This window comes from Pseudorca crassidens, chromosome 8 (genome assembly GCF_039906515.1).
Source record: "Pseudorca crassidens isolate mPseCra1 chromosome 8, mPseCra1.hap1, whole genome shotgun sequence".
In the NCBI taxonomy this organism is placed as follows: domain Eukaryota; kingdom Metazoa; phylum Chordata; class Mammalia; order Artiodactyla; family Delphinidae; genus Pseudorca; species Pseudorca crassidens.
The window spans coordinates 40,626,900-40,636,386 of NC_090303.1; positions in this window are offsets into that span (position 1 = coordinate 40,626,900).

Below are 9,487 nucleotides of genomic sequence, written 5' to 3' on the forward strand. Positions count from 1 at the left end.
TCTGGAGTTTACATGAGGCAAGGAGAAGAGAAGAAAATTTCAAGGGGAGGTTAAAGGTACTAGGGAGATTTGTAATCACAGTGGGTGAACTGGTAGTTGTGGGGTTTTTGTGAAGAAGACTGTGTGGGTGCTTGGGTCAGATGAGTGGATACCAAGCATGGAGAGGAAAGTAGAATGGTAATACCTGGAAAGCTCTCACATCTGGTCATGACCGGGATGAGCAGAGATAGAAAGTATGATGCAGTTATAGGACTGTAAGTATTATAAGCGATAGTCTTAGTATTATTCTGGATTCTTCTTTAAGGAAGCTGCTCCTGGCATGAGGGGAGAATGCAGAGAAAAGAAATAAGACATATGCGAGAATATTGGAAGGGTAAAATACAGAGTTACTGGTGACTGAGTAGAAGAGATAAAAGAAATAAAAAAGGATGACTCCCTCATTTCTGGTTTAAACAATGGAATGGCTATTGGTGTAATCATCAAATATAGGAAACATTGCCCCAGGAGCATAGGTAGCATGGTCTGTTTTTGTTTTTGAAAGAGGAAAAGGACAAATTAATTATTCAAATGGAGATGGAGATGTTTCATTAAATATCTGCAAAAAAGTTCAGGAGAGATATCTGTGCTGTGGATATAGAAGAACATCAACGTTTACAGGTTGAGTAGAAGGGGAAAGCAAAGAAGACTCAGAAGAAACAGCCAGAGAATTAAGAGAAAAGCAAGTAGGGACCTGTATTATAAGAGTCATACAACAAGAGGGAGAGATAAATCAATAAGGTAAAAAAATGCCAACAGGTAAATAAGCAAGAAGGTTCAAAAGTGTTAATTGATTTGTGTGACATGGGACACATACCATTCCTGCTTCTGTAGTTGCCCAAAATTTTCTGGAATGAGACTCTACTGGATTTTCAGGTTTTCTAAAAATCATTCTACTATATTCAAATATATCTTAATTTCATCAATGTATGCGTAATCTATTTTTAAAAGATTGTATCAGATATAGTAATTTAAATAACACTATTATCAGATAATATATTTAAGTATAGCAGTTTAAAAATACATCACCCTTTGCAAATGCCATTTTCAGTACAGGTACTAGTTCAATTTTTTAGAGTAAACTCCAAATACTCATCAATAGTGGAGAAATAATTTGTAAAGTAAAATAATCCATCACATATGATCATTATGCAGCACAGTTTCTGCATGAAATACAACATCTATGGGAATTTTGTATGAAACTTTCTGGATTTGTAATTCAAATTTCCATTTCCTAATAAATTATTATACGTATAGTAAATATACCTTGACTATTTTTTCAAAGGCCAAAAACAAATTAATGAAATTAATGAAAATGTAACTTACGTGGGAAAAGAAATTTAACTTAAAACTGCTATAGATCCTGTCAGATCCTCAGATACTCTTTTGCAATAATCAGTTTACCAAAGAGAAGCTGAATTTGAAGCAGCAGGAAGTGCTTTGACAATTTAGGAAATGCCTCTCTCAAGTCTGACAGCTTTATTAACACTACTTTTTTTTCCCCTACAAATGCATATTTATTATTTGCTCAGTACTATAATGACTTATGGACCCAGCAGATTCAAAATCTGTTTTTACAATACAGGGCTTGATGCCAAGTATGTGTCTACTTTTTAACCTTTTTTCCGCCTTCTTTTCTATTTCTTAAGGCAGCCTTAGATTCATAATATATTTATTCCACTGCTGAAATGCAAGGCAGCAATCTGCTTGTGTGGGTTGCAGGGAGTCCCAGATACTAGCTTTTTAAGACTGTCTAGATTATTTTCAATTTTTGGACCACAGAAGTCTACATTATCATACTTCTATTCTCATTTTGACAAGGATCATAAGGCAGCCAATATGGTTTTGGAAGGTCAGTAAGGCAATGCAAAAAGTAAAAAATCACAAGTGGCTAGCCATATGAGAATATGTAAAGCTTTCTTGAGTTTGCTCATTGGTTTAACAAACTTAGCTACATTAGAACTATGTGGGAGAGCTAAGTAATTACACTTTCTCAGATTTGCAAACCAAAGTCGATGGCAAAAGATTTTTTGCAAAATCAATCCTCTTTCTAAATGGGGCAATCCTTTACATTTATCCTATAGAGTTATTTCTTTTTAAATAATAAAGACAACACCAAAGGGAATATTTTTAACCAGTATAGCTGATTAAGAATTCTTCTGAATGATGTATTCCAATTCTAATGAACTAAATCAGCTTTATTAATTCAAAACTTACGGTTCTGGGACTTCCCTGGTGGCTCAGTGATTAAGAATATGCCTGCCAATGCAGAGGACACAGGTTCGATCCCTGACCAGGGAAGATCCCACATGCAACGGAGCAACTAAGCCCGTGAGCCAGAGGTACTGGGCCTGTGAGCCACAACTACTGAAGTCTGTGTGCCTAGAGCCCGTGTTCCACAACAAGAGAAACCACCGCAATGAGAAGCCTGCGCACCGCAACGAAGAGTAGCCCCCGCTTGCTGCAACTAGAGAAAGCCCGTGTTCAGCAACGAAGACGCAAAGCAGCCAAAAATAAATAACTTATATAAAAAAAATTACGGTTCCACCTGACTGACAATGGAATATAGCTCCAGAGAACCATAGCATGAATGTTTAAGAACAGGAACATTGTAAAAGGTCTGTGTGTGTGGCTTTGATTCCCAGTTCTGCCAATGTCTGTATGACTTGGCTGAAGTTACTAGCCTCTCTGGGCCTCAGTTTCTTCATCTGTAAATGGGAATAATAATGACATCTTTCACATACGGTTGAGTAAGGACTAAATTAGTCAATATATGTAAAGAATTTAGGACATAGCTGGGCATGAATTAAACTCTACCTGAATATTAGCTACAATAGGTATTAGCTAGAATAAAATTTTTCTCTATTATTTTCAAAAAAGCAACCTCACTTCCTCTTAAATTTGGGCAATTAATTTCTTGGGCAAAGTTCTGCCATCATCTGTTGCAGAACTTGTAGCAAAGAAATTCCAGAGGATGTAACTAGTATCTGGGGAACATTACTCATAGGTCAATCCAACAAGCATTTAATAACAGCCTACTAGGTGACAGGTGGCTCTTAGTTGCTAAAGTAGAAAAAATGGACAAGTCTTTGCTCTAGGACTGCTCCATCATATTTGCAAACATCTAAGGAGATAGATTGCATCAAGAAGTGATGGGTGTTGGGCTTCCCTGGTGGCACAGTGGTTGAGAGTCCGCCTGCCGATGCAGGGGACACGGGTTCGTGCCCTGGTCTGGGAAGATCCCACATGCCGCGGAGCGGCTGGGTCCGTGAGCCATGGCCGCTGAGCCTGCGCGTCCGGAGCCTGTGCTCTGCAACGGGAGAGGCCACAGCAGTGAGAGGCCCGCGTACCGCAAAAAAAAAAAAAAAAAAAAAGTGGTGGGTGCTAAGGTGCATGTTCACCATGTGGACTGGGAGAGAGCAGTGGAGTCTGCTCAGGGGAGGCAAGCAAGGTTCAGAGGGGGTCCCATGTGAACAGAACCTGAAACCTACTACAAACCCCAGCCTATTTCAGTGATTAAACATCTTAGCTATCAAGGAACATGGTAAAAATCTCTGCCCTTTAAAATTAAATGTGTAATGGAACTTGACCTTAGCACCTCTCTTGCAATTTTAGGTGAAGGCATGGGGTTCGCACCAGCTCTAGACGCCTTGCTCCTCTTTAATTCTCTGTCACAAGAGTCACAGATGAGTACAGAGCATCAGTGATTTGTATGATGAAACCCATTATTTCCCCCTCCTTATATTTCTTCACAGATAAAATGCCACAAACACTATTCTCAAGGATAAAATGCTGAGGTGGCAGGGGGAACACTATAGAAATATTTGAATATAAAAATGGATTTAGGGCTTCCCTGGTGGCGCAGTGGTTGAGAGTCCGCCTGCCGATGCAGGGGACATGGGTTCGTGCCCCGGTCCGGGAGGATCCCACGTGCCGCGGAGCTGTTTGGCCCGTGGGCCACGGCCGCTGAGCCTGCGCGTCCGGAGCCTGTGCTCTGCAGCGGGAGAGGCCGCAGCGGTGAGAGGCCGCAGCGGTGAGAGGCCCGCGTACCGCAAGAAACAAAAACAAAACAAAACAAAACAAAAAAACAACAACAACAAAAATGGATTTAAAGGACAGAATACTATCATTGAATACATAGTTAAAGTGTAGATGGAATCATAGACAGTTGTCATAGCATTTAACTTTTTCTGTGTTTTAGGCTAATGTTCAAATCCACAGTTTCATCGTGTTTGGCTTGGCAGGCACATCCCACTCACTCTGAGGGCGTGTGGCAGGGAAAAGGAGCCAGGCTGCTCGCAGAGTAGATGGATCCCAATTGCTTACTCATCTCGTGACAGAAAGGCTTTTTTTAGTTGTAGTGCTGCCAGCATGTAAAGTGAGAAGCAGCTGAAACGATTTAGAATCACCTGCAGATACTTTGGGACCTTGGTATTTAGTTTTTAGACAGAGAACATCAGAGGAAGCATGGCAGCCTAGAGTTAGAAGGGACCCACTTGAGTTTACTACTCCACCCTTCACCCCTACAGTTAAAAGAGAAAGGATCCACACCCAGGAAAGAATAAGTGCCCTGAACAAAACGGCACATCTATCTGGTACCAATATCAAGGCTAGAATCCAGATTCGGTGGATCATGTTTTATTTCCACTCCATCATGAATTCTTCCTGATAATTATGAGTGAAATACAGTAGAGCTTTCATATTCTGGTAAAGTGCTCTCTGAGACTTTCTCAAATTTGAGAACACAGCTCTAAGCATATATGCTTTTAAATGCAATAGCATATAACTGAAAAATGCCAGTGATATCTTTGGACTTTTCATGCATGTGTTATATGGGACTACTGTTTGTTTATACAGCTATTAAAATATGTGTCTCCAAAAGCACGTTTCCTTCTGAAGTTACATATTTCTTACTAGGGGTTAATTGCTTTTTCAGACTTTACTAAAGTTTTATCTTTCACAATAAGAACAAATTTTTGACTATTTAGAACATTTGCTGAATTAGATTCACAAATCACTTATTTTTGTTTTCATGTAAAACTTATGGTGCGTTTGAAAACTTCAGATTTCCAAGCCAACATATAAGGTGACAATCCACTTTGAATTTACCCAAAATGTTAATTTATGGATAAAAACATTAATACTTTTAATGAATATCTACCACTAGCAGCTGGATTTCTTTCCAGAGTCATTTTTCACAATAAAACACAGTTTTATAGCACTTCGTTAGGATTTTATAAACTATAAATGTTAGACAAGAACTCAAATCTACAGTGAATGTGGGTGCTCAGTGGTCATCTCACTCACTAGCTGAAGTTCATTTCTGTCCATCAGACTTGGGCTGTAAGTCACTCTCACAATTAGCAAAAGTAAATATTGCTATATAACAGAGATGTGCACAATGTCTCAGTAATCTAAAGCAGTGTGTTAAATGTATCATGTCAAGATATCTTTTACTCTTATTACATCCATCTTCTAGCCTGTACCTCAGAGTGCAGTGTTTTCCGCATTTGACAAGTGGAAACTGAATTAGCATTAAGTTTGATTACATAAAGTGTGTCCCTGTGTACCTTTCTTTTTTTTTTTTAACATCTTTTTCGGAGTAAAATTGCTTTACAATGGTGTATTACTTTCTGCTTTATAACACAGTGAATCAGCTATACATATACATATATGACCATAGCTCTCCCTCGTGGGTCTCCCTCCCACCCCTCTAGGTGGTCACAAAGCACTGAGCTGATCTCCCTGTGCTATGCGGCTGCTTCCCACTAGCTAGCTATTTTACATTTGGTACTATATATAAGTCCATGCCACTGTCTCACTTCATCCCAGCTTACCCTTCCCCCTCACCGTGTCCTCAAGTCCATGCTCTACATCTGCATCTTTATTCCTGTCCTCCCCCTAAGTTCTACAAAACCATTTTTTTCTTTTAAATTCCATATACATGTGTTAGCATACGCTATTTATTTTTCTCTTTCTGACTTACTTCACTCTGTATGACAGACTGTAAGTCCATCCACCTCACTAAAACTAACTCAATTTCATTTCTTTTTATGGCTGAGTAATATTCCATTGTATATATGTGCCACATCTTCTTTATCCATTCATCTGTCGATGGACACCTAGGTTGCTTCCATGTCCTGGCCATTGTAAATAGAGCTGCAATGAACATTGTGGTACATGACTCTTTTTGAAGTATGGTTTTCTTAGGGTATATGCCCAGTAGTGGGATTGCTGGGTCTTATGGCAGTTCTATTTTTAGTTTTTTAAGGAACCTCCATACTGTTCTCCATAGTGGCTGTATCAATTAACATTCCAACCAACAGTGCAAGAGGGTTCCCTTTTCTCCACACCCTCTGCAGCAATTATGGTTTGTAGATTTTTTGATGATGGCCATTCTGATGGGTGTGAGGTGATACCTCATTGTAGTTTTGATTTGCATTTCTCTAATGATTAGTGATGTTGAGCATCCTTTCATGTGTTTCTTGGCAATCTGTATATCTTCTCTGGAGAAATGTCTGTTTAGGTCTTCTGCCCGTTTTTGGATTGGGTTGTTTGTTTTTTTGATATTGAGCTGCATGAGCTGCTTGTAAATTTTGGAGATTAATCCTTTGTCAGTTGCTTCATTTACAAATACTTTCTCCCATTCTGAGGGTTGTCTTTTCGTCTTGTTTATGGTTTCCTTTGCTGTGCAAAAGCTTTTAAGTGGGTCAGAAAGGATCTTGCTGTGATTTACGTCAGAGTGTTCTGCCTATGTTTTCCTCTAAGAGTATTATAGTGTCTGGCCTTACATTTAGGTCTTTAATCCATTTTGAGTTTATTTTTGTGTATGGTGTTACGGAGTGTTCTAATTTCATTCTTTTACATGTAGCTGTCCAGTTTTCCAAGCACCACTTATTGAAGAGACTGTCTATTATCCATTGTATATTTTTGCTTCCTTTATCAAAAATAAGGTGACATATGTGTGTGGGTTTATCTCTAGACTTTCTATCTTGTTCCATTGATCTATATTTCTGTTTTCGTGCCAGTATCATACTGTCTTGATTACTGTAGCTTTGTAGTATAGTCTGAAGTCAGGGAGCCTGATTCCTCCAGCTCCGGTTTTCTTTCTCAAGATTGCTTTGGCTATTCGAGATCTTTTGTGTTTCCATACAAATTGTGAAATTTTTTGTTCTAGTTCTGTGAAAAATGTCATTGGTAGTTTGATAGGGATTGCATTGACTCTGTAGATTGATTCGGGTAATAGAGTCATTTTCACAATGTTGATTCTTGCAATCCGAGAACATGGTATATCTCTCCATCTGTTTGTATCATCTTTAATTTCTTTAATCAGTGTCTTATAGTTTTCTGCATACAGGTCTTTTGTCTCCTTAGGTAAGTTTATTCCTAGGTATGTTATTCTTTTTTGTTGCAATGGTAAATGGGAGTGTTTCCTTAATTTCTCTTTCAGATTTTTCATCATTAGTGTATAGGAATGTGCATTCATTTTGTATCCTGCTACTTTACCAAATTCAATGATTAGCTCTTGTAGTTTTCTGGTAGCATTTTTAGGATTCTCTACGTATACTATCATGTCGTCTTCAAACAGTGACAGCTTTACTTCTTCTTTTCCAATTCAGATTCCTTTTATTTCTTTTTCTTCTCTGATTGCTGTGGCTAAAACTTCCTAAACTATGTTGAATAGTGGTGAGAGTGGACAACCTTGTCTTCTGCTTGATATTAGAGGAAATGGTTTCAGTTGTTCACCATTGAGAACGATGTTGGCTGTGGGTTTGTCATATATGGCATTTATTATGTTTAGGTACGTTCCCTCTATGCCTACTTTCTGGAGGGTTTTTATCATAAATAGGTATTGAATTTGGTCAAAAGCTTTTTCTGCATCTATTGAGATGATCATATGGTTTTTCTCCTTCAATTTGTTAATACGGTTTATCTCATTGATTGATTTGTGTATATTGAAGACTCCTTGCATCCTGGGATAAACTACACTTGATCATGGTGTATTATCCATTTAATGTGCTGTTGGATTCTATTTGCTACTATTTTGTTGAGGATTTTTGTATCTGTGTTCATCAGTGATACTGGCCTGTAGTTTTCTTTCTTTGTGACATCTTTGTCTGGTTTTGGTATCAGGGTTATGGTGGCTTTGTAGAATGAGTTTGGGAGTGTTTCTCCCTTTGCTATATTTTGGAAGAGTTTGACAAGGATAGGTGTTAGCTCTTCTCTACAAGTTTCATAGAATTCCCCTGTGAAGCCATTTGGTCCTTGGCTTCTGTTTGTTGGAAGTTTTTTTTTTTGTGGTATGCAGTCCTCTCACTGTTGTGGCCTCTCCCGTTGCGGGGCACAGGCTCCGGACACTCAGGTCCAGCGGCCATGGCTCATGGGCCTAGCCGCTCCGTGGCATGTGGGATCTTCCCAGACCGGGGCACGAACCCGTGTCCCCTGCATCGGCAGGTGGACTGTCAACCACTGCACCACCAGGGAAGCCCTGTTGGAAGTCTTTTAATCACAGTCTCAATTTCAGTGCTTATGACTGGTCTGTTTATATTTTCTATTTCTTCCTGGTTCAGTCTTGGAAGGTTGTGCTTTTCTAAGATTTTGTCCATTTCTTCCAGGTTGTCCATTTTATTGGCATATAGTTACTTGTAGTAATCTCTCATGATCCTTTGTATTTCTGCAGTGTCAGTTGTGACTTCTTTTTCATTTCTAATTCTGTTGATTTGAGTCTTCTCACTTTTTTTCTTCATGAGTCTGGCTAATGGTTTATCAATTTTATCTTCTCAAAGAACCAGCTTTTAGTTTTACGGATCTTTGCTGTTGTTTCCTTCATTTATTTTTCCTTTATTTCTGATCTGATCTTTATGATTTCTTTCCTTCTGCTAACTTTGGGGGGTTTTTTGTTCTTTTTTCTCTAATTGCTTTTGTTGTAAGGTTAGGTTGTTTATTTGAGATGTTTTTTGTTTTATGAGGTATGATCGTATTGTTATGAACTTTACTCTTAGAACTACTTTTGCTGCATTCCATAGGTTTTGGGTCGTCATGTTTTCATTGTCATTGGATCCTAAGTATTTTTTGATTTCCTCAGTGATCTCTTGGTTATTAAGTAGTGTATTGTTTAGCCTCCATGTGTTTGTATTTTTTTTACAGATTTTTTCCTATAATTGATATCTAGTCTCATAGCATTGTGGTTGGAAACAGTATTTGATACTATTTCAATTCTCTTAAATTTACCAAGCCTTGATTTGTGACCCAAGATATGGTCTATCCTGGAGAATGTTCCATGAGCACTTGAGAAAGAAGTTTATTCTGTTCTTTTTGGATGGAATGTCCTATAAATAACAATTAAGTCCATCTTGTTTAATGTATCATTTAAAGCTTGTGTTTCCTTATTTATTTTCATTTTGGATGATCTGTCCATTGGTGAAAGTGGGGTGTTAAAGTCCCCTACTAT